This window comes from Balaenoptera physalus (genome assembly GCF_965194825.1).
Source record: "Balaenoptera physalus genome assembly, chromosome: 6".
In the NCBI taxonomy this organism is placed as follows: Eukaryota; Metazoa; Chordata; class Mammalia; order Artiodactyla; family Balaenopteridae; genus Balaenoptera; species Balaenoptera physalus.
Window position 1 is genome coordinate 66,514,938 of NC_138885.1, and position 25,270 is coordinate 66,540,207.

Here is a 25,270-nt window from a genome sequence, read left to right on the forward strand (position 1 = left end):
TGTGTGTAAGGTACAAACTTTCAGTCATAAGATGAATTAGGTCCTGGAGACCTAAAGTACAGCATGGTGACTATTAATAATAATGTGAAATTTGCTAGGAGAGTAGATCTCAAGTGTTCTCATCATACAACACAAAAGGTAACTATGTGAGCTGATAAATATGTTAATTAGCATGATTGTGGTAGTCATTTTATAATGTATACTTATATCAAAACATCATGTTGGGGACTTCCCTGGCGGTCCAGTGGTTAAGACTCCGCACTCCCAATGCAGGGGGCACGGGTTCGATGCCTGGTCAGGGAACTAAGATCCCGCACGCCGCATAGCGCAGCCAAAAAAAAAAAAAAAAAATCATGTTGTACACCTTAAATATATACAATTTTTGTCAATCGCACCTCCATAAGCTAGGGAAAAATAAGAAGAAAAAGAGATAAGAAAGAAAGTTAATATACGCAAATAAGTGTACATATATTATACAGATATAGATATAATTATATAGATAACAAGCAAAGGGAAAAATACACAAAGCTCCTCCCATCCTCATTTACAATCCTCATTTCTGTAACTAGTCATGATTTCTGGCTTCCTTCCTCCTCTGCTCGTTCCAGATTTCCTTTTTCCCTCAGCCAAAACCTCAGCTGTTCAGGGTTCTTTACTTGGTGGGGTGACCTGAACTTTCATTTCTGAAGGTTCTGAGGCCTCAGTAGTCCTGCCTGTTACTGGTTATCGTTGTGTTTCATTAACTCTTGTTATTGAGCATAGACGTATTAGGGGTCACCTCATAGAATCCCCTGGGTTTCAAACATAGAGTTCCTTTCCCCCACTGTTGAGCAACAACCTAAGTTTTTTCTTTGGTAGTTGGGATCAGTCACTCCCATCAGTAGAGGAACTTCTTTTTCTACTTTTTGGTTCAGTGGCATAAAAAACCTAAAATAGCCAAGTGGCATTCTTATATTCCAATTCACTGGAATCATTATTATGTGTCCCCCCGGTTGGAAAATTTCACCCTCTGGGACTAAGGCTTCCAAACTAGCAGAGCTCAAAGCTGCTGTGGTGGGGAGCGCAAATCCTCTGAGTGGATTATTAGGTATAAGAGCAATAGGAGTCACTCTCCGTTCCCAGACCCACGTGTTCCATCACAGGGGAGACAGTGGTCTCTGATTGAAAGCGTGTACTTCATCCTCTACGTCAGAGACGCTTTTAGGGCATTGTCTCTCAACTGGTGACATAGCTGAGACTTCAGTAAGCCACTTCCACCTTTCTGTTGGAGCCGCCGCTTCTGAGTGAAGGGGTATATGGTGTGACTAGTCATTTCCATGGGGATGAGCCCATTGCTGCGCCTCCTTTGTGGTGAAGTGGTTTCCTTCGTCAGAAGCAGCGCAGTAGAGTGAAGGGAGTGCGATAATGGTGAACAAGGCATGCCGGGAGGCCGCTGGTGAGGATGCCGGCAGGGACATTACTGCTCCTCCACGGCAGCAGCAGACCGCTCGCTCAGCCCTGCTGAGGGGCAGGTCCATGTTGCTGAGTCTCCATCCCTGCCACCACGGTCACTTTGTTCACGGACCCATTGAGCTAGCATTGCAGTGGCTGGGAAAGAGGCTGAATGACATCTGCAGAGCATATAATTTTGTTTATCTGATTATTGAGCACCCCATCTGCGGTGGATGCCCTTTGGTGAGCATTTATATGGGACGTAGTCTGTGCCCGAGCCGAGACATCCATCTGCTTACCTCTTCCCCCCCCAAATTCTTGGTCATCAGTCTTCTAATCCTGTTCCTTTCAAGTCCCTGATCATTCAGACAAACTGTAGGCAATCACCCATGAGTTAGTATACATTCATACGTCGGGCCATCTCTCATTCCAGACAAAGTGGGTCGCTAGATGTACCGCCCAGGTTCTGCCCACTGGGAGGATTTTCCTTAAAAGCTGTTCCTTGGGGATTATCCCTGCTTGGGGCTGCAGACGTCTACTTTTAGTCGGTGCTAACGTTATCACACAGAACCGTTTATAAATTGAGCTCATGTGTTTTCTATCTCAGTCAGCCTGCTATAGGGAACTTAGTATTGATTCAGAGCTAGTATTTCGTAATCTCTGAAACTACTGGGCATTTCCTTTTCCCCAGTGCACTGTCCGTGTAGTAAATGGCAGCAGGTCCCTTTGGTGAATGCTCAGAGGAGGATTTTCTATGCCTGTGACAATACAGCAGGACTCTTCCTCAAGGACACCTGGACTTCACTTCAATCAGAGGGCTCTGGTCTGAAAACCAGCCTAGGCCTAGAAACTGGGTGTGATGTTTGACTCCCTGGTGGTGACTTAGTGGCTGCCAGACCTAGAGATTTTTCTGTTTAATAGATCATGTAATATTCTAGTAGATTCCACGCTGATTTCATTCCTAGGGACACCCAGTATCCCTAAGCGTTTTGGTTATCAATACATCACTGCTGCCTTTTATGGTAAATGCACCAGTCTTGTCTTTGGCATTAAGTGCTTGCTGCTTGGCCTCTGCTAACCCCTGTATTTCTTCGTCACCAAGGAAATCAGAAAGCCTGTCTCAATGGTGACATCTCTTGCGGTCATACCTGGTCTACAAATGAGAGTAGCCACAGAGTTTTTCAGCGATGCAGTGCTCCTTTCACCAATGTATTTTTCAACGTGTTAGTGAAGGGAGTGTCTCTGGTCTTCCTCAGGAGATCTGGTTAGGGTGGGTGTGTATGCAGTTTGCCTGTAGTAATCAACTCCAACATTCTTTTCTTCCTAAAAGCCTTTGGATTCCTTCTTCCACATCACGCCAGGGAAGTTCTAGCATCTCAACCTCATTTCATGTAGGCTACCACTGGGTTCAAGTTTTAGTCGACCAATCAAGTAAACTATTAGAGACACTTCCAGCTTCATGGGCTAACATATTAAATCTGGAATCTCTAGTAAATGCATCCATATCTCTGAAATCAGCCTGATCTATATATTCCCACCCTCCTCTGTCTAACACCTTTGGTATTTACTCCTACACACATTCCCTGGGTTTTTCCCATATATATTAACAAAAATCTTGCAGGTTTTTTTGGCCTATAACATATTTACTTCTGGATGATACTGTGTACCCGACCACCTGGAGCATGTTGAGATTTGGGGACAATGAGTGGTTGTGGTCAATCTTGAGAACAGTGAGCATCCCCTTGTAAGGCATGTACTGTAGGTGAGGCTCTCCAGCAAAAGAAAGAAGGCTTGTCTCTTGAGACATAGGAGGGCAAGCTACTTCTATAGGCAAGGGAGCCACAGAGTGTCTTTGGGGTTTGAAATGGTCAGTTTTGTCTTGAATCTAATCAGATGCACCCCTTTCCAGGTTTCCAGGTCCAGTCTTTCCCAATCAATACACTAACTTTCACATGAGGAACTTGGTGAGGTTGTGAAATCCACTGATGTTGTAATTCAGCAACATACACAATAGACTTTGGTTTTAACTTCTGGAAATAGTAGTCCTGTGGCTACTGGAAATAAAACATCCTTTTAGAGCTGCTATGGAAGCTCTTTGGTTGTTAGACCATGACTTGCGCTGGGGATTAAAGGACCTGGCTCATCGTTTTCTCTTGGTAACTACCTCATTGCCCTCAAAAGAACCCATCCTACCCTACAGTCCTTACGTTCATCATTACTGCCATGATGGTCAAGGACAGCAGACGCTTTGGCTTCCAGGCCTTGTTTCAGTTGGCGCTTCACCTCAATTAACCACAGGTGATAACATGATGAACGTTGCTGCCTCTTTATGCCATGGATTATACCATCCTCTTTCCCGTTGACGGGGAACTTGGCACTGCACTGCAGTCCACGTTCGTGACCAAGCTAACCCTAAAAACTTATTTTTCAGGGTCTGTAACCTGGGACCACACCCAGTACCAGCTGTTTGTCAGTCAGAAAAGTTAATATAGAGAATTATTGACTAGTAAAAGGTGGTTAACCACCCAGCGGGGTAAAACAGACTCAGGAGTACAGAAATAACAAACACGGGGAGCAGCCACTAACTCTGGAGCTGAGGGAGAGTCTTCAAGGAAGGAGCAGACTTGGAAGAGGTCCCATCCACCACACGATGGTTGGGACCCGTTGGCGGGGCTGTAGCTGTGAATGGGTGATAGGGGAGCTCATGGTGGTTCCACGGGCTGGAGCTGGTTCACGAGAAGCCACCTCCGGGGTTGCTGGTGACGTTGCATGTAGCGCCCTGGGTTGGAGTCGTTCCACACGCAGCCCCTCTCTGGGTTATCTGTGGGCCAGAGCTGGTGAACATAAAGCCACTTGCTTGGGTTCCTGTGGACCAGAGCTGGCAGGCAGGAAGCTGCCCATTAGGGTGTGGCTTCCAGAGCTTGTTACAAGAAGCCAGCTGCTGGGGTGCCAGAGAAACCTGCTGAAGGATGAGTGCCCCCGGATTCGTGCTGTAAGAGGGAGACGAAGCACCGAGGAGCAGGAAAGAGACGCCCCTTCCTCTGCTGTGCCTGCATTGACCCTCCAGAGCCTCCATTCACAAAGCCTGAAACCACACCCACCGACTAAGGCGAAATGGTCATGGGGGTCAGCTCAAGTATCTCAAAGGAGGGCAAAGTGTGGGTGCAGGATTAATTGAGACGCAATTAATTCGTAACTGGCACCTATTTATAAGTACTAGGGCAGTCTGAGAAGAAATGATACCATTTTTTCTTCCTATATTGAAAATCAACTGCCAAGTCTTTAGTTTACATGTTTTGTGGAAGATGTGTATTTTAATCCGCCTTTAAATATATCCCTTGTAGAATCTCTCGTATATTACCTCCTAAGAGAAAGAACGTTCTCAGTGCAATAAATTCTTGCCCGTGTATGTCAGCCTTCCATCCATGAGTCCTGAGACCACAACTAAAGAACATATATTGTTTTATGGCTTTTTAGCTTGGTGAGAGCTCTCATCACAGCAATACAAGGATCTCAGATTACCTTTATAGCAACCTCACTTACTTGTGTTTTTCTGCTTAGAAGTTTTTACCTCATAGTTTTAATAGGAAACAAAGTTAAATTTCAGATATGTTCTTTGAAAATAGAACTTTATATACTAGTATTTCTTGCCTAACACTAAAAATGTCAGTACACTGGGGAGTGGAAGAGAGGATGCATTTCATTCCAGAGAGGAGTTTTCTCAGAAAGCTTTCTTTTCTTTATTTCCTTTTAATTTTCTAGATTGAGGGATGTATGCTTTCCATTTCTGTTTTGCAGTAATCTGTACATTATAAATGAACAGAAAATTATACCTCGAAGAATGATTAAAAGCAAATGCTTGGAAGCAGTATAATTACATTTCTTTATGGAATTTTAATACGTTTAATCCAAAGAATGAGGCATTGTCTCTAAATATGTATTGTTTAAAACAGCTTTGTGTGATGCTTTTGTCCATGGCACTTATATAGGGCTTATACAAATTAGGGTATAGAATTTGGGGTTTCATACTTTATAGTTGGGGCAGGGAGAAGAATGACGGGCATGGGCAAGAAAGAGATAATGTTGTAATATTCCAGTGGTGATATGGAGGGCAGGGTGGTGTCCAAAGTAACAAAGCAAGCTTCTTTACAAGAGAGTATTCATTTCCTGTTCTTACTGTCAGTCCAGAAGGAAGGAGAATGAGAAGTGCTCGGATTGAAGATGCTCTCGCAGACTATTTTGGGCAGTAAGGTTTGCTTAGAAAAACAGGATAAATATTGATAGGCAGCATCCACATGTTCAAGTCCGGTGGTGGCCACTGCAGCAAGTAGGAGGTTTGTGCTTTCTGAATTTTAGAAAATGAAATAGAACCTACCAGGATCCTCCACTTATGTGACAACCCGGTGGTTTTGGAATGGACATTTATTTTCTCGTCAAACCACCATCCTATCTGGGTTGGTTTTGTGGTTTTCTTCGGACGTGCACCAGGAAATAGGGATTAGCAGTATGACCACTCAGTAAACATCAGGATTTTGATCACGAAATGAATGAAACAAGGAATAAGAAAGCAAATTTCCACTGCAGAGGACCACCCAGTGGTCATTTCCTTCTAATTAACTCAGCGAGTCTAAGAAAGAAGGAAGAGATGGATGGATGGATCTACACTGATGGTAGACTCTCCGGAGGCTGGATTCCCTTTTCCTCATTCCATTTCCTCCCTCATTTAAACATTCTGTTGATATTTAAATAATTCAAATAATGACTTGCTACTCTCTCACCCCTTTTCTTAAGACTTGCTCTGCTATTCACAATGGGGGAAAGAGAAGAAAAATACTTTGATGACTATTTAGAAACAGAAATTTTGCTTTTCTGAGGATTCTGTTAAGAAGGTGACCTTTAAAAAGGAATTAGCAGCATCTTTCAATTTAGGATCCCAGAAAAAAACAAGCATGTTTACATTTTGGAGGGTGGTGGGGAAGAAAGATGATGGGAACTGGTATGAATATGAGAAGAAGCTAAAATGTACATCTTTAATAACAAACCAGACCTTCTTTCTTGGGGAAGCTTTTTTTTTAAAAATGCCTAATTCCTAAATCAGATGGGCCTGGGGACAGGGATACAGAAATGTATATGTTAGTTTGGAATATAATGTTCGTAAAGTTTATCCTAAATTAGGACAAAGGCATTAAGAGATGAAGTCAGAAGCCCCATAATTTATACAGATCAACTAATAATAATACGTGCAATCCTTTATTGAACTCTTCCCTTATACCAGCACTCTGTGTGCATAGGTAACACCCCTGTGAGTTAGGGGTTACTACCAATACACAGGTGAAGCAATGGAGAGAAGTGGATTTATATGCCCCAAGACACATAGTAAGTGGTAGAACTCGAATTTGAATCCATACCTTCCTGGCTTCCACCATACGCATACGCAACTGGACCTCTCTTAACTGAAGCATACCTAGTTGAAGACCTCCCACACCTAATTATAAATTTCTTTTTGATTCTAACAAGAGAAATATAATGAATTAATTTAGAGGCAAAAATTTTATGAAAACTATTGAAATAACAAGGGAAAGTTTTAATTTTTCCTCTGATACTAGGTTTATCTCACATGCCTCCTTGATGCCCTCTCCAGTGTTTCTCATGGTAGTTTTCTAATTGCAGCTCCCAAGAAGCAGGTTGGTTTGGGTTTATGCATCTGCAAAAGATCCTTTGACAGAGTAGCAGATGGAAAACATTATGGTTACATTGACTTTAATTAAAAGTTTTCATGCTGTTCTTTGCATTATTTCTCCCACAGCTATTTGGAGACTGTGTTTAAGATCATGATTTTAGGATCTTAGTGGGATGATTCTTTCCTGAAAGTTCAAAATGATAGATCATTTCCTGCTCAAATAGAATTTCCTTTAAATTCCATTAAACAAGAACCTGTTTTATCTGTGATAATTTTAAAATGAAAAATTTTCAACTGTTTTATAATAAAATACGCTTCAGGGAACTGTAAACGTTCTTCAACTCAATTTTAGAAATCTTAAACATTGAAAACAGAATTACAGAAATATGTGACACTATGTCAATAAATAGTAACATTTCTGGAGTGTTTACTAGGGAGGGTAAGCTCATACATTTGTTATTTCATTTCATTCTCACCACAACTCTGTGAGGTAGGCACTACCACATCTCATCAAATCTAAAATGCCTTCAGTTTAAAATGAGCCATTATTTTATGCGCCACTAAGAATGCTGCCAATGAAAACTGCAAGATGACCACCAGCTGCAATACAACCTTGATTTCAGTGATATCTGAAGAAATAAATGTACATCTTAGAATCCATGAAATACGTCACTATCAGCTTTACATGTGAGGAAACTGAGACAGAGAATTAAATAACTTGCCTGAGATCATCTGGTTTATAGGTAGCCTGCTAGAATCAGAGCCCAGGGCTCTGACTATATGTTTTATGTTCAAACTGTTACACTTGGGCTCTCACAAATGCTTTCATTAAGGGATCTGGGACTGATCCACTTTACTGGATGATTTATCTATATTTGACTTATTAAAGTTAAGTTGAAATTGCCTTTTCAAAATTTATACGTAATCAGAAATTAGAATTGAAACCCACGTAACTAACACGGTAAAGAACTAAAGCAGGGCCAAACATACTAGTATAAAAAGGACACGAAGAGACATTTCACCAAAAATAGACTATTTACTGTTGATAATGATAAAAACATATGTAAATTTTCACTACTATTGAGGGGGCTGGGGAAATGGATACTCTCTTAAATTATTGGTAGAAGCTTAAGCTGACATATTTCTAAACTGCATCTGTGTATTATTCTGTATCAAAATGGGCATACTTTTTGACCCAGGCATTTCCCAACTAAGAATATGTGCTGAGCTTATGGGCAAACAAGTACATCTGATAAATATACAGTGATGTTTTTATAGTCATGAAAAATTAGAAACAATCTAAATGTTCAACAATAGAGAACTGGGTAAACGAATTCTGGTGTTCCCATTCAGTGAAAATTAAGCTGCTATGGAAAACGATGATCTCGATGCATAATTACTGACATGGAAAAATAAAGCAGCTTATAGACAATATATATTTGCCTAATGAAGAACTGCTTTGAGATGATATCCACTGAATTTCCATCACTATCACACACACACACAAAAAAGGGTTATGAAGCTACATCGATATTTTAATGCTGTCAAGGAGAGAGTGGAATTCATATTTTTATCCTAGACTCTGAAATGAGTCCCTTCACCTTTCTGGTTCCCTCCTCTGTAAAAGAGAGGGTTAAAAAATAGAATTATTAGAATCTTTCCAGTTCTAAAATTTAAATGCACACTCACTAAAGAGAATTAAATATGACACAAGAATGTGTTGGACCCCATCCAGAGCGTGCTAGTTAACCGAGGTACCAAGTTCAGGTGTGATGGGGCTAGGACAGTGCTGAGCGCATTGCTAGGCAAGTGCCCTCGTGGAACGGGCTTTGCATTTCTGTTCACTGCCACCGCCAATCTAGGAGATAAAATGAAATCGTCAATGAGAGAAAAAGTCAGGCTGATGATTGTTACTGCTGCTGGAGTATCATCACATCAGGGTAAAACAAAAACTTTTAACTGCACCGGGATTCAGAGTTTGACAAGGTTTTAGAACCTGCCAAAACTCTACTGAAACATGTGGCTATGTCTTAAACAAATAAGATACTGTCAGAAACAGAATTTGACCTGTCTATCAGCACCTTTGAAAACAATGTGCGTGCAATTTCTTAGGGATGATAATTACTTCACATGGTAGTGGCATTAGTGCAGAGTTTTTGTCTGCCTACATCAAATCCTTGGCTGTGTGTTCTAACTTGGTGGAAATAGCAGAACCAGCGGCAGCCCAAAGGTCTCAAATCATCCTTGTGCATACACTTATTTTGTTTTTCTACTCTGGCTTTTACCCCAGAGGAGATAATGCATTGTCTCCAGAGAATTCAGAGACTATTGTATATGTCTTATAGAATCTAAAGGGGATTGAATAATAATACATACACATGTAAAGTTGCATGTATAGTAATTGACATTAGGTGCTCCATTAAACAATGAAATGTCACAGTGTACCAATTTTTCAGGACATGTTGCCATGGATACCCAATGTGATAGAGGTAGGGAAAGAGTTGCTTAGGAATTCGATGATTTCATTTTGAGGTGAAGTGAAAAATAAACTGTTTAGAGATAGGAACCATTAAACTAGTTGTTTATATCTACAAATACTTGTTTTCAAAATCATCAGTCTCTCAAAATGAGTATCAATTAATGACAGTTTAATTTATATTGTCTGTTGTTTTGTAAGCCAAAAGGCTAGGCAGAATTCTTCATTTCAGCTAGGAAATTGTGTGGCATATAGATATTCTTAAGAGAAAATATTTTAATCGAAGAAGAATAAAACTCAAAAAAATCAAATGTAGGAATACAGAAAGGTGGCAGGAGGCTAGTAGGAGGCAAGTTCTCCGAGGGTCTGCTCAGATGCACTCAGTACTGTGAACCCTCAGGTAGCCTTTGGATTGATTACAAAGCAAAGATTTGGGAAAGGAACAAGTTTTAAGAATTAATAAGATGAAACAGAAGCAGTGGTAAGGATGGCAGCTAAGTAGTTTGATATGATTTCATGTCCTCCCCTGTGTCTAAGAGCAGTTTGCAACCAGGACTGATTCTAATTCTCCGGTTTCCTGGAGGTATCCCTGATCTCACCCCCAACACTCCCCAGTGGAATTCTCATCTCTAATCGAATAGATTCCAAAACAAGTTCCCTGGAATGGAAGGACAGGGCTCCTAAGGAAATGGGTGTTCATCTAGCTGTGTTCTCAACCATGTACATTTTGTTGACAATAGAAAGATTTTTTGGAATTGGTGCTCCCTTATTCCATCTCTGCTTCCCTTAATACAAGTCATTATTCCCTCTCCTTCCAGTATCTATTTTCCCTTTCTAATCCATCTACCATATGGATACCAAAACAAACAGACAAAAAACTCACCAGGTCAGATCATGTCATTTCTGCACCAGACACTTTTGATAGTTCTCCATTACTTATAGAATAAATTCTAACTCCTTAATATGACATTGGGGAATTCCCTGGCGGTCCAGTGGTTAGGACTCTGAGCTTCCACTGCAGGGGGCCCGGGTTCGATCCCTGGTTGGGGAACTAAGATCCCACAAGCCCCTCAGCCTAAATAAATAAATAAGTAAATAATACAAGGAATAAGATTTTTTTTTTAAAGTGCACATTTAAAAAAATATATAACATTAGCCCCCTTTAAGAAAGTTCACCCCCATTAAACTCTTCAACCTCTTATGCTACTTTCCACTCATGCAGGCTGTATATCAGCTTCATGAGAGGACAGGACGTTCTCCAAATGGGCAATGCGCTTTCCTGCCTCCAGCTGAAATGCATTTCTACCTGCTCCCAGCCTGTCAGAGGTCTGTTGTCCTTAAAATACCCCTGCTTGAAAGCTCTTCTTCCTCTCCTCCCCTCCTCCCAGGGGAGTTAAAATGTCCCTCTGTTTTCACAGAAGTCTGTTTACACCTCTACTGAGCCCTTAGGTTGCTTTTGTAAGACTTTCCTCTACCCCATCAGGATGTGTAGCATAGTGGTTAGAAGTACAGGCTCAGCGTCCTGTAGTGGCTGGAAGTACAGCTCAGAGGTGGTGGTCCTGCGTTTGAATCTATCTCAGCTGTTCTACTTATTAGCTTTGTGACCCAGGGCAAGTTAATTAACCACTAAATCGCACTCTGTGAGAAACTGTAGATAACATTGGTAGCTCTCACAGGCTCCTTTAAGGAATTAGATAACACAAGAAGCATTTAGCCCGGTGCCTAGCACACAGTAAGCATTAAACAAATGTTAGAAATATACGCTGTGTCTCTTTTGATCTCTTCCATCTCTGAGCTCCCAGTGGTACTTTATTTATAGTCGGTACTCAAAAATATTTATTGATTGAAAACCGTGGCTCGTTTTTTTTTTTTAACTTTTTTTTCTTTTTTTGTCTGCGTTGGGTCTTCGTTGCTGCACACGGCCTTTCTCTAGTTGCGGCGAGCGAGGTCTACTCTTTATTGTGGTGCACGGGCTTCTCACTGTGGTGTCTTCTGTTGTTGTGGAGCACGGGCTCTAGGCACGCAGGCTTCAGTAGTTGTGGCACATGGGCTCTAGAGCGCAGGCTCAGTAGTTGTGGCGCACGGGCTTAGTTGCTCCGCGGCATGTGGGATCTTCCCAGACCAGGGCTCGAACCCGTGTCCCCTGCATTGGCAGGCGGATTCTTAACCACTGCGCCACCAGGGAAGCCCAAAAAACCGTGGCTCATTTCTACAGAGTCCTAAGTAAGTGTTTCTCTATTAAGCAAGTGATGGAGATATATAAAATTTAGGGAGCAATATTTTGAAATGCTTTACCTAAATATCTGACTGTTTTAAGAGGGCAAGTTTGGTGAAGAATACATAATTTACATGTAAATCCTGAATTTTAGAAGACTGTATAGTAGTAAAGCAATGAAAACTTTTAAGTCCTTTACCCATAGAGCTGATGTCATTATTTTTATCCACAGTAATAAAAGTGGATACGATCTGAAAACAGATTGGGTAACATGTAGAGAGATGACGCACAATTTGGAAACTCCCAATTGACACTAACTTCCTGGAAGAAGCTCTCTCACAATAACTGTAACAGAAAGAACTTCGTGGAAGGAGAGACGAGGTCAGAGTTTGATGAAGAGTGAGGGCATTTGGGGACTATAGCATCTGTAGGGCTTGAGAATGTTAAATACAGTCATAAAATGAAGAGACAGTTGAGAGCATACCTTCATAAAATTATAGAAACTTCAAAGTTGGAAAGGATCTCACAAGTCCCATTTTCCTCATTTTGTCTGCACATCAGAATGACTTGGTGGGCTTGTTCACATACACATAGCTTGACCCTAGTTCCAAGAATTCTGATTTAGTAGTTCCAGAATAGAACCTAGGCGCACACGTGTGTGTGTGTGTTTAAATAATTATCCCTGATGTAACAGGTCAGTGGACTGACATTGGCATTTAGGAAGCACTGATCTCCCGTAACCAGAGATTCTCATTATGGGATGATTTTCTCCATCATCTGGTTATCTGGACGCTTTAAATACCTCTGGTAATTGGAACTTACACTAAGACACCCTTTCTTCTTTTGCACTGCCCTCTTTTAAAGGCCTTTGTTGGTTTTAGTTAGAATTTGCTACCTTTTAACTCTGCCCATTGGTTCTAGTACTGTCTGCTGGAGCCATATAAATTGGGTTTGACACCTCCGCCATCTGCAGCCTTCAGATATTTGGAGACAGTTATGATGCCCTTTTAAAAACCTTCTTTTATTTAGGCTGTAGAACCCTCTCCATCCTTAGTGTGCTATGGCTTCAACTTAATTCAGAAGCCATATAGCCATATATTAAGGACTTAGTATATGCCAGAACTGTGCTGGAAGTTGGAGAACCCATGGAGATCTTACATTTGAACTAAGAGAGATGAACTTGTAAATAGATACCTTCAGTACAGAGGCAGTGGTGTAAAGTGTGGGTTCTGGAGTCAGACTCTTGGAATCCCTAGTTCAGCCACTTGACTAGCTTAGTCTTTTAATAAGCTTTTTGTGCCCTGATTTCCTCATTCTAGGGTGAGAATACTAATATGACCTGCCACAGAGTACCTTTGAGGGAATTAAAGGTTTTCAGTACAATGCTTGGCATACAGTAAGTGTTCAATACATTTTGGATTAAAAAATAAGCTAAGGGCAATAATAGTGATAGGAACAAAGAGGATGGATTACAACTTGGAAGGCAAAGTTTATCTGGTACTGAAATAAAAATATTGAATTAAAGTTTCCATGTTCAAATTAGGTGAATTTGTACATGCTTTTTACACGTACATAAAGACATAAAGAGCATTTAATCCTTGTGGAATTAAATTAAATACATTTACTCACATCCTTCTTAACACTTACTTTAATAATTTAGGTAGCATCTGATTCAGTTAGTATGATAGTAGGAAAAGTAGTTGACATGTTAAAAGGCTTGGTAAGAACAAGAACCTGAAAAGATATCAATGGATGAGAGCAGTGAGCCAACAGATGGAAATGAAAAATCTTACACGTAGACTGTGGAGAGCTAAGTGTAGGCAGAAGGTGAGGAAGATATGGCTTAAGGGAAGGACGTTTTAGATTTGGTTTATTATGAGTTAAAATGTGATATATTTGCCAGAAAAGTTAATGTGATTTTCAAACCATGATAAGAGAAATTTAGGATCCTGAACAATTGAAGATCGTGCCCTATTCTCTGTTTAAAGTTCTAGATCTGTTCTTACTTTGCTCTTATTAACTGGGATGTTGGGCAAGTCAGCTAACTTCCCTGGAACTTTGTTTCTTCACCTATAGTATGGGGATAACTCCTGCCTAGTTGTATTTCCTTTGAATTGTAAAGATCAAATATAATGAATACAAGTGGGATTGTTGTCACTTTAGAGAATTTTGTCACATTTTATTCATATGGTTCAAAACCCTCTTTCCTTGATATGACTGACAATATTACTAGTTTTATTAACCATCTGGAATTTTAATTAACTAAAATTTAAATACTAAAATCTTAGAGATTGTGCTGTATACTTTATTGTTCATCTTGCTTTGCATTCAGTAGAAATATGGACATCCAAGTGGTTGGTAAATGGTGAATTATTTTTTACCTCTTGTATTTTGACTGGCAAACCTAACTGTGCATTAAACTGACCAAGGTATTTTAGAATAAGTTGTACTGAAAACCTCAACAGTATCCAGGGCTAAGATTAGGTGTAGCGGGGGCTTCCCTGGTGGCGTGGTGGTTAAGAGTCCGCCTGCCAATGCAGGGGACGCGGGTTCAAGCCCTGGTCCGGGAAGATCCCACAAGCCGCTGAGTAGCTAAGCCTGTGAGCCACAACTACTGAGCCCACGTGCCACATCTACTGAAGCCCGTGTGCTCTAGAGCCCGTGCTCCGCAACAAGAGAAGCCACTGCAATGAGAAGCCTGCGCACCGCAACGAAGAGTAGCCCCCCTCACCACAACTAGAGAAAGCCCATGTGCAGCAATGAAGAACCAAAACAGCCAAAAATAATTAAAAAAAAAAAAAAAAAAGATTAGGTGTAGCAAAAGCAGTATGAACTACCTCACTGCATAGCCAGTGTTCTACTTTTCGGGGAAAAGGATACTCCAGGAATATAGGAAAAGAACAGGGTGGTAGTTTCTTTTACACTGTTTGCTACTGGTGGCTTGTGCTGTTTTGGGAGGTGGGAATGGTCTCCTTTTCTCCATTCTTTGTCTCTCTGTCTGTCTTTCAACTGTTAGAACAACAAAAATACGTAATATGGAGATCAAGAGCCTGCAGATTACAGTTCTTTCTAATTATATTTTAAACCCAAACATGAACATTAGAATCCTTTTACACACAATATGACAGTTTTCCATCTGCCTTACATTGACGTTTTGTATTGTGTTCTCTGTAGCTACCAGAGAGCCTCGATAGGGAAGGAAAGAGACAGAGGGTGAGAAAGAAAGGGAGAGTCTAAATGACAGTCTTTTGAATAGTGTTAAGTTCAATCTCTAAAACAAAAAGCACGATCTTTTTTTCCCCTAAATAATGTGCTCTCCAGCTTCACCTCTCATCCTGAGAAACATGAAAGAGAAAGTAAAAGAGGTGACCCAAATCACAGAGTGCCTTTGATAGGAGAAATTCAGCTGTTTTGAACACTTAAAATCAAAGGAAGTGGTTTCCCTAATTACGTGAACTATGTGAAATCTCTCAGAATAGCTCTTCCACCCCAGGATTCCTTGCACTTTAGAAGTTTGCATAAAAAGCTCACATGGAGAATCAGATGCAAAGTGTTTGATTCAGATTTTATTAGGCAGAAGAGTGCCCACATCCATCCTGCAGTTTGCCAGCTGCTCGGGTTGGGACCACTATACCTGGTTTTGATGTGGGTGTCTTTCAGACCTGCAACATTAAGATCTTTGTTCTATCCTTTTCTTACAAGGAGCACCACTTTTCAGGAGCAGTAGCTGTGAAAATATTCAGAAGATTGGTCTTCCCAATTTCTCTCTCAACCTGAAACGGATCCATAGCTGTGTTTGTGAACTTTGCATGGGAAAACCTGATTTCCCGGGTTGGTTGCTGGGTCGTGGTAAAGTGTTAGATTTTATTAAGCTCTTCATTATATTTTCATATTTTAAATATAATCATTTACCATAAAATTTATATGTAAATTTCCCCATTTACTCTCAGAATCTAGAAATCTGCCAAAACACTTGGCCTAAAGAATAGTGATTATAGGACTTCCCTGGTGGCGCAGTGGTTAAGAATCCGCCTGCCAGTGCTGGAGACACGGGTTCGAGCCCTGGTCCGGGAAGATCCCACATGCCACGGAGCAACTAAGCCCGTGTGCCACAACTGCTGAGCCTGTGCTCTGGGGCCCGCAAGCCACAACTACTGAGCCTGTACACCACAACTGCTGAAGCCCGCGTGCCTAGAGTCTGTGCTCTGCAATAGGAGAAGCCACCGCAATGAGAAGCCTGCGCACCACAACGAAGAGTCGCCCCCGCTCACCGCAACTAGAGAAAGCCCCCGCGCAGCAACAAAGACCCAACGCAGCCAAAAATAAATATAAAATAATAAAAAAAAAAAAAAAAAAAAGAATAGTGATTATAGCTGTATTAAATCTTTTGTATTTTGATAGTCACCTTGTTATTGAGGCATTCAGGGTGGTACAGGTGTGTAGAGAAGAGAATTACAGATATCCTGAGTTCTCTGTTTGGGGAGGCAAGCATCAGTATGAAGGCACCAGAAGACAGAAGCATCCATCTCAATTAAAATGTCAGCTTGAGAGCTTCCCTGGTGGCGTAGTGGTTAAGAATCCACCTGCCAATGCAGGGGACATGGGTTCGAGCCCTGGTCCAGGAAGATCCTACATGCCACAGAGCAACTAAGTCCGTGTGCCACAACTACTGAGCCTGCACTCTAGAGCCCACAAGCCACAACTACTGAGCCTGTGAGCCACAACGGCTGAAGCCCACGTGCTGCAACTGCTGAAGTCCACGTGCCCAGAGGCTGTGCTCTGCAACAAGAGAAGCCACTGCAATGAAAAGCCCGTGCACCGCAACAAAGAGTAGCCCCTGCTCGCTGCAACTAGAGAAAGCCCGCATGCAGCAACAAACACCCAATACAAAAAAAAAAAAAAGTGATACATGTTCATTGTAAAAAAAAATAAAATCAAACATTACAGTAGAGTAGAAAGTAAAAAAGGCAAAAAATTTCTCCTCCCTACAATCCTATTCTCTAAAACTTCTCAGTTTATGAATGACTTAACAGATTGATTTTTTTCTCTGCATTTATAACTATGCTAATACTGTCTCCACCCCATAAAAAAATAGATCATCCAAAAAAGAGAATCATGTGGGAAATTTGTGATGGAACTGCCTGTATCTTGACTGTTGTGGAGATCAGTTGAATACATGTATGATAAAATTGTGTAGAACTACACACACACACACACACACACACACACACACACACACACATGCATATAAAACTGGTGAAATCTGAATAAGGTCTGTGGATTGTATCAATGTCAATTTCCTGGTTATTTTTTTGTACTGTAGTTATGCAAGTTGTTACCATTAGGGTACACTGTGTAAAGAGTATATGGGATCTCTCTGTATTATTATTATTATTTTTATTGAGTACAGTTGCTTTACAATGTTGTGTTAGTTTCTGCTATACAATGAAGCAAATCAGCTATATGTATACCTATATCCCCTCCCTCTTGGACCTCCCTCCACACGCCCGCTCCCCATCCACCCGTCTAGGTCATCACAGAACACCAAGCTGAGCTCTCTGAATCTACAATTATCTCAAAATAAAAAGTTAAAAAATTGGATCATGCTGTTATATATATACTAACTTGCAGCTTGAATTTTAACTTTGTATATTGAGGTACCATGTGAGTATATATAGAGCTACCTCATTCCTTTTAATAACCTTTATACTTTGTGTTTAAATAGTATTCATTTGTTTACCTTTTCTTTATTTTACTAGATTATATTCTTGGCCAATGTACAATAAAAATTTACTAAACATGAGAAGAAACATGAAAATGTTTCAAAAGAAACAAACTGTGAGCTGACCCAGATGTTGTAATTAGCAAACAAAGACTTTAAAGCAGCTTTTATAAACATGTTCAAGAACTTAGAGGAAACCATGGCCCTAAGGAGAGAACAGAGTGGGAAATTCAGCAGAGAAATGGAAACTAAAAATTCTAGACCTGCAAAACTGCATTTTCTGAAATGTAAATTTTACTAGATGGGGCTTAACAGTAGACTAGGAAATGAAAAGGAAGTGTTAGTATATGTAAAAACAGATTAATAGGGTTTATCAAATCTGAAGGACATAAGAAAAAAAGACTGAAAAAATTGAACACTCAGTAATACGAGACAATATCAATCAATCTAATATACATGTAATTGGAATTCCAGGGGGAAAAAAAAGGAGGATGAACAGAAAAAAATTGGAAGAAATGATGACTTAAAGTTCTCCAACTTTGGTAAAAAGCATACACTTACAGCTCCAAAAAGCTCAGCAAGGGCTTCCCTGGTGGCACAGTGGTTAAGAATCCTCCTGCCAGTGCAGGAGACATGGGTTTGAGCCCTGGTCTGGGAAGATCCCACGTGCTGCGGAGCAACTAAGCCCACACGCCACAACTACTGAGCCTGCACTCTAGAGCCCGCGCACCACAACTAAAGCCCGCATGCCTAGAGCCTGTGCTCCGCAAAAAGAGAAGCCACTGCAATGAGAAGCCTGCACACCGCAACGAAGAGTAGCCCCCGCTCACCACAGCTAGAGAAAGCCCACGTGCAGCAGCAAAGACCCAATGCAGCCAAAAATAAATAAAATAAATAAATTTATTTAAAAAAAAAAGCTCAGCAAACCCCAAGCAGGATAAATTAAAAACAAAAATCAAAACCAAAAACACTGCACCTAGTCACATCATAGCTAAACTGATAAAAATCAAAGGTAAAAGAAAAATAGCAAAAACAGCCAGAGAAAGATGACACATACATAAAGAAGAAAAATAATACAAATTTCTGGTAATTTCTCCTCAGAAACAATGGAGGCCAGAAGCATTTTTAAAGTGCTGGGTGAAAAAAAGAACTGTCAACAGAATTTCTATATCCAGTTAAAGTATTCTTTAAAACTGAAGGTGAAGTAGACACATTCTTAGATAAATGAAAATTGAGACAGTTAGTTGCCAGCAGGTCTGCACTACAAGAAATGGTAATTTTTAATATGAGGATAAATATAAAAGACAGTCTTTTTATTTTGTTAATTTCTTCAAAAGACAGCTGTTTAGAGGAAGAGTTGTTCTGTCATATAATGGATTTTATAATGTATAAATTACATAATGCAAATGACACAAAGGATGGGGGCATTAGAAAATTACCTATAGTTTATGTGTAGCACAAAATTAAATCTAGTAGACTGTGATAAAGGTACAGATTGAATTCCTAGAGCAATCACACACACACACACACACACACACACACACACAAAAGGTATTGCATAAAAGCCAATGGAGAAAAGAAAATGAAATACCAAAAAAAAACTGTTAATCACAATGAAGACAGGGAAGGAGAAAAAGAGGACCAAAAAACAAATGGAACAAATGGAAAAGATAACAGTATAGTAAACTTAAAGTGATCAACATATATAATAACATTATGTATAAAAGAATTAAGCACCCCAGTTAAATGTCAGATATTGTCAAACTGGATTAAAAAAGCAAGACCCAACTATAAACTATATTCAAGAAATGTATTTTAAATATTAGAGATCTGTTGAAAGTAAAAACATGAAGATATCTTACACAACTGGAAAGCATAATAAAGGTGCTGTGGTTCAGGAACCAAGAATATTACCAGAGATAAGGATATTGATTTAATAATGACCAAAGGGTCAATTCCTTAGAAGATATAACAATCGTAATTGAGTATGTAAATAATGACTAAGCTTCAAAATACATGAAACAAAACCAACAGAACTAAAGACAGAAATAGACAAATCCATCATTATATTTGTAGATTTTAAACATCCCTCTCTAGGGAAATAAGAACAAAGGGCAAAGTATGTGGGAAGGGATGTGGAATTTCCACCCTCTGTCCATGCGTACCACTCTCCCAGCACCTCCATGTGTTCATCTACCTGGAAGCCCTCTGAACCCTGTTCTTTTGGATTTCTGTGGAGACTATTTCATAGGCACGATTGATTAAATCATTGGCCCTTGGCGATTGATTCAACCTTCAGCCCCTCTGCCCTCCCTGGAGGTCAGGGGGATGGGACTGAAAGTTCCAACCCCCCTAATCACGTGGCTGGTGCTCCTGGCAACAGCCGCCATCCTTAGGTGTTTTCTAAGAGTCATCTCATTAACATAACAAAAGGTACCTTTGTTGCTCTCAGTATTTAGGGAATTCTAAGCGTTTTAGGAGCTCTGTGCCAGAAATGGGAACGAAGACCAAATACATATTTCTTATTATAAATCACAATATCACATACTTTATTCCTTTTATTGCCAAATAATATTCCATTGTATGAATATACCACATTTTATTTATCCATTCATCAGTTGATAGACGTGTGGATTTTTTCTACTTTCTGCCTATTATGAATAATGCTCTTATGAATGTTTGTGTATGGACATATGTTAATTTTCTTTAATTTTAGTTGCTGAGTCAGATGGTAACTATATGTTTATTATTTGAGTAACTGTCAGATGCTTTTCCAAAGTGGCTGTACCATTTTACATTCCCACCAGAAGGGAATGAGGGTTCTAATTTCTCTACATTTTCACCAGCACTTGTTATTGTCTTTTTTTATTATAGCCATCCTAGTGGGTATGAAATGGAATTTCATCGTGTTTTTAAAAATTTACTTTAATTAACTTATTTATTTTTAAATTTATTTATTTTATTTTATTTATTTTTGGCTGCGTTTAGTCGTCATTGCTATGCGAGGGCTTTCTCTAGTTGTGGCGAGTGAGGGCTACCCTTCGTTGCAGCATGCAGGCTTCTCATTGCGGTGGCTTCTCTTGTTGCGGAGCACAGGCTTTAGGCATGTGGGCTTCAGTAGTTGTGGCGTGCAAGCTCAGTAGTTGTGGCTCACGGATTCTAGAGTGCAGGCTTAGTAGTTGTGACACACGGGCTTAGTTGCTCCGCGGCATGTGGGATCTTCCAGGACCAGGGATCGAACCTGTGTCCCTTGCATTGGCAGGCAGATTCTTAACCACTGCGCCACCAGGGAAGTCCCTCATTGTGGTTCTGATTTGCATTTTTCTAATGAATAATGATGTTGAACATTTTTTTGTATGCTTATTGACCGTTTATATCTTTTTTGGAGAACTGCTATTTAGATTCTTTGCCCATTTTTTAACGGGGTTGTCTTTTTATTATTAAGTAATAAAAGTTTGTATATATTCTAGATATAAACGCTTTATCAGATATATGATTTATGGATACATTCTCCCATTCTATGAGTTGTCTTTTCATTTTCTTAATGAAGCCTGTTGAAGCAGAAATGTTTTTAATTTTGATAAAGTCCAATTTATCTATTTTGTTGCTTGTACTTTTGGTATCATATCTAAGACGGCTCTGCCTAACCCAAGGTCATGAAGATTTACTCCTATATTTTATTCTAAGAGCTTGATAGTTTTAGCTCATCATTTTTGTCTGTGATCCATTTTGAGTTAATCTTTCTGTATGGTGTGAGGAAGGGGTCCAACTTCATTTTTTTTTTTTTTTTAATATGAATGGCTGGATTTTATTTATTTATTTATTTATTTTATTTTTTTGGGCTGTGTTGGGTCTTTGTTTCTATGCGAGGGCTTTCTCTAGTTGTGGCAAGCAGGGACCACTCTTCATCGCGGTGCGCGGGCTTTTCACTGTTGCGGCCTCTCTTGTTGCGGGGCACAGGCTCCAGACGCGTAGGCTCAGTAGTTGTGGCTCACGGGCCTAGTTGCTCCGCGACATGTGGGATCTTCCAAGACCAGGGCTCGAACCCGTGTCCCCTGCATTGGCAGGCAGATTCTCAACCACTGCGCCACCAGGGAAGCCCCCAACTTCATTTTTTTGTGTGCATGAATAATATCTTCTTACATCTTATTAGAATTTTGTTATAAGGTCACATTAGCTATAAGGGGGCTTGGGGGATGAAAGTTTTGGTTGGGGACATTGCTACCCTAAACAAAATAGAATGCAGCCAGCAGCAACTGTCAGTTTTTACTTTTCACCTAAAATAGTGTACCACAAAATTTCATGAAGAATTATCCTAATCTTTCTGAAATATGAATTTGATCAAGAGGCATTCTATAACTGGCTTCAAAAAAGACTTTTTAAAAAGTTTTCTGGATTATATTTGTTAACGTGGTTTCCCAGAAGGTAATGTGGAAAGCTGAAAAGAAATGCTATTTATTACAATTGAAGTATTTATTTCACTCTTCTTTATGCCTCCACTCAACTATTTGCCCACCATCACTCTCACACACACACAAACACACACACACACATACACACACTCTGTAGTTTTTGCTTGCTAACATTACATTATATTAATGCATTTGACAAACATATCCTTAAGGACCTGTTGGCCTCTCTGCTAAAAATCAGGTCATAGTACCTCCCTGGTTTTGGGGTCGTAAAAATTTCTGAACACTGCTTAGTAATACGTTATGCAGTGAGAGGCAGGATGTTTCGTGGCTTTCAGTACATGTTCAACTCCAGAACGTTGCCTTTGTTTTATTCTTCTAAAGCAACTTGAAATTTATTCACTATTTCCTGATATTGTTGGGATGGGTTATCTGAGTAACGTGGACTCCGGTTGAGCTTTCTCCCAGGCAAGTTAGCAAGCTCAGTGCACTGACGGGTGAAGAAAGCTTCACTCTCCTGCCTCCCCCCTACCACAGGTCATCTTTTCTAACTTCCTAATGGTGCTTGGAAACTGTGCAGATTGTTTAACAGGAAATGTATAAGTGTTGGTTGCTTTGCTGATTTCTATGGAATGGTCCCTCTTGAACTTCATGGCTTCTTTGGCTGTGTAGCTCTAGGACTAAGATTGATGATGAAGTGAAACCTGCGTGGCTTCTGAGGTTCCACTGATGCCTCCCCTGCCTTCACTCTTGTCATTTGTCTTTCCTGCTCTGCTAGATTGAGCTGCTTTTGCTAACTCACTTGGTTAGAGCAAGGTGTTTTTGAAGATTTGGTCAAGGGCTATCTCTATAAAGCTGGCTTCTTACGGAGAAAGATCTGTAATTGTAGAGGAATTCTGAACCCCAAGCAGCTGTTGAAGACATGTAGAACTGGCCACATTGTAGGACAGGTATAAATATTTATAATGATAACGCTAATTACCCATATTGGGAGCTTAATACACCCCAGTTTTCTTGGTGCTTTATATGCGTGGACTCATTTAATGACTAACAGTAGTAAAATGTATTCTAATACTCCTTTTCATTTTATGAAGTGTTTTCACATTTATTTGATTCTTATTAAAAGCCTGTGCTAGGAGGCCAGAGAAGACTAGGGAGACCTAACGGCTAAATGTGATGTGGTACTCTGGAGTGGGTCCTGGATCACAGAGAGGACATTCATGGAGAAACAGGTGAAATCCAAACAAAGTCTGGAGTTTGGTTAATAGTAATGTACTATAGTAATGTACGATATTAACTGGGCGAGGGCTCTACAGGGCCTCTATTTTTTTCTATGACTCTAAATGGAATCCGAAGCACAGCTTTTCTCTGAATCTAAAAATTATTCCAAAAGAAAAAGTTTAAAGTTTTTATTATCCCCCATTCCACAGATTTCTAGTGTTTGAAAGGCCAAGTAACTTGCTGTATGGCACACAGGGGAGTTAGTGAAAAACCAGAACCGAAAACCCAAGTCCTTGCTTTTCTGATGCCGCACCTGTATTCCTCTCCGTGCTGCCGCAGTAAGAATGCGCTGCTCTCTGGGCCATCCTCCCAACAGCCTTTAGAGAGCTGAGAGATAATATCCTCATTTTACAGATAATAGATCATTGTGATCCGTGTTCAGTCCTGGAAAAATAACTGAAGAATATTTTCCCCATTGCCTTTGAGCCAATAGTCCTTCCATATTTGAATGGAGAATACAGTTACGTATACTGGGCTCATTTGATTAAACTAACACAACAGAAACCTTATTATGATGAATGACAGCCAGGGCCACAGGCAGCTGTTTTGAAAACAAATAATGGTATATAGTGTGCTCTTCTGTGACCTCTGACACAGAGATCTGAGAATAGGCAGAAGATAGAAACACAAGGCCTGCCCCACCAAATTCACATTCGTTCTGCAAATGCAGTAATTGTGAGGCTAATGATGGTAAGCTGGATGCCTTACCCCGTGTGTGGAAAAGAGAAGTTATGTTCACTTTCCTTCAGCTTGGCACTTTATTTTTAAAATAGTAGGGGACTTTAAGAGATTTATTTAGAGATTAGAAGAACTAGGCTTAACAACTTGTGGTCTTCTTGGTATGTTTTGGTCTTTGGATTTAGAGATTCTTCCAGCTGCTGTGGTGTTACCTGAGTATGCAGGATGACATATGCCTTCACTCTCTTCCAGTGCTGTATTCACTAGACGCTCTCTGGTTTGTGGTCACTCTCCTGCCCAGACCTGTGGCAGGACAGGTGTTCTCTCCTTTATGAGTTTCACTGTGCTGTTGCTGTCAGTCTTTGCATCTGTTTTCCAGCACTTCATAGTTCTAACTGATGTTCTGTGTATCTGAGTTCAGTTCTGTATATCTTCTAAAAATTTTGTCTTTGTTCACTCTAGGAATGATTCATTGAGGAAAACCAGGTGCCTAGCATGTATTTTCCATGCATATTTGGCCCTCACAGCTGCTTTAAGTAGTTACTGGTTTTCTTATTTTACAGATGGAGAGCAAGCTCAGTGACATTAAGAGACTCGCAAGGCCACACAGCTCACACATGAGAAAGTTGAAATTCAGCCCCAGGGCTTCCGACTCCAAAGTAACGAGGCTACAGTGTAGCTTTGCCACAGAAACCACTCTCGGCCAGCGCACATTAGACTCACCTGGGAAGCTTCTAAGACACACCCATGCCTGGGTCCCACCCCATACCAATTAAATCCGATCTGAGTCAGAATGTTAGAGTTGAAGGGACTTTAGATCATTCATTCTGTCCTTTTTACCTCCACATTTTGACATTTTATCATTAGGTGAGCTGAGGCCCCAAATCACATAGCCATCAAGTGTCAGAACCAAGACTAAACGTGGGTCTCTTGATTCTGATTCTAGAGTTCTTTCCATACCCAGATCAAATAAATATGTTAGAGTATTTACTATATTAGGCGTATGTATTGTCACAGGTGAGTTTGTCCATTTATATGAAATATATAGAAATGTGTGTCCATGCACATCTGTGTACATGTATAGAGCATGTACATCTATCGACATTCATTTGTGAGAGAGGCGGTACTGTGTCATGGTCTAAATCATAGGCTGTACAGCCAGACTGCCTGGGTTGAATCTTGGCTTCACTGCTTCTCAGCTGTCTGACCATAAGCAAGATACCTAGCCTCCTGTTCTTTAGTTTCTTAGAGATAAACTGGGGGTGATAATAGTATTTACTTTGTGGATTAAATGCATTAATGTCTGTAAAGTGATGAGACAGTGTTAATACACAGGAAGCCCTGCATGAGTATTAGGTAGTGTGTGAGTGATGGT

The 25,270-nt window shown here is 40.3% G+C and overlaps 1 protein-coding gene and 1 long non-coding RNA gene across 8 annotated transcripts in view; both read left to right on the forward strand.

The window, feature by feature from the left end:
• Nucleotides 1–15,721, forward strand: part of LOC309662611 — a 35,645-nt gene extending 19,924 nt beyond the window's left edge. Inside the window, exon 2 of the long non-coding RNA XR_014264815.1 lies at nucleotides 15,505–15,721. This is a non-coding gene — a long non-coding RNA (uncharacterized lncRNA). The remainder of the gene's footprint in view (nucleotides 1–15,504) is intronic.
• MAP3K20 (mitogen-activated protein kinase kinase kinase 20) overlaps nucleotides 1–25,270 on the forward strand; it is a 175,192-nt gene that overhangs the window by 46,386 nt on the left and 103,536 nt on the right. The window lies entirely within an intron of this gene.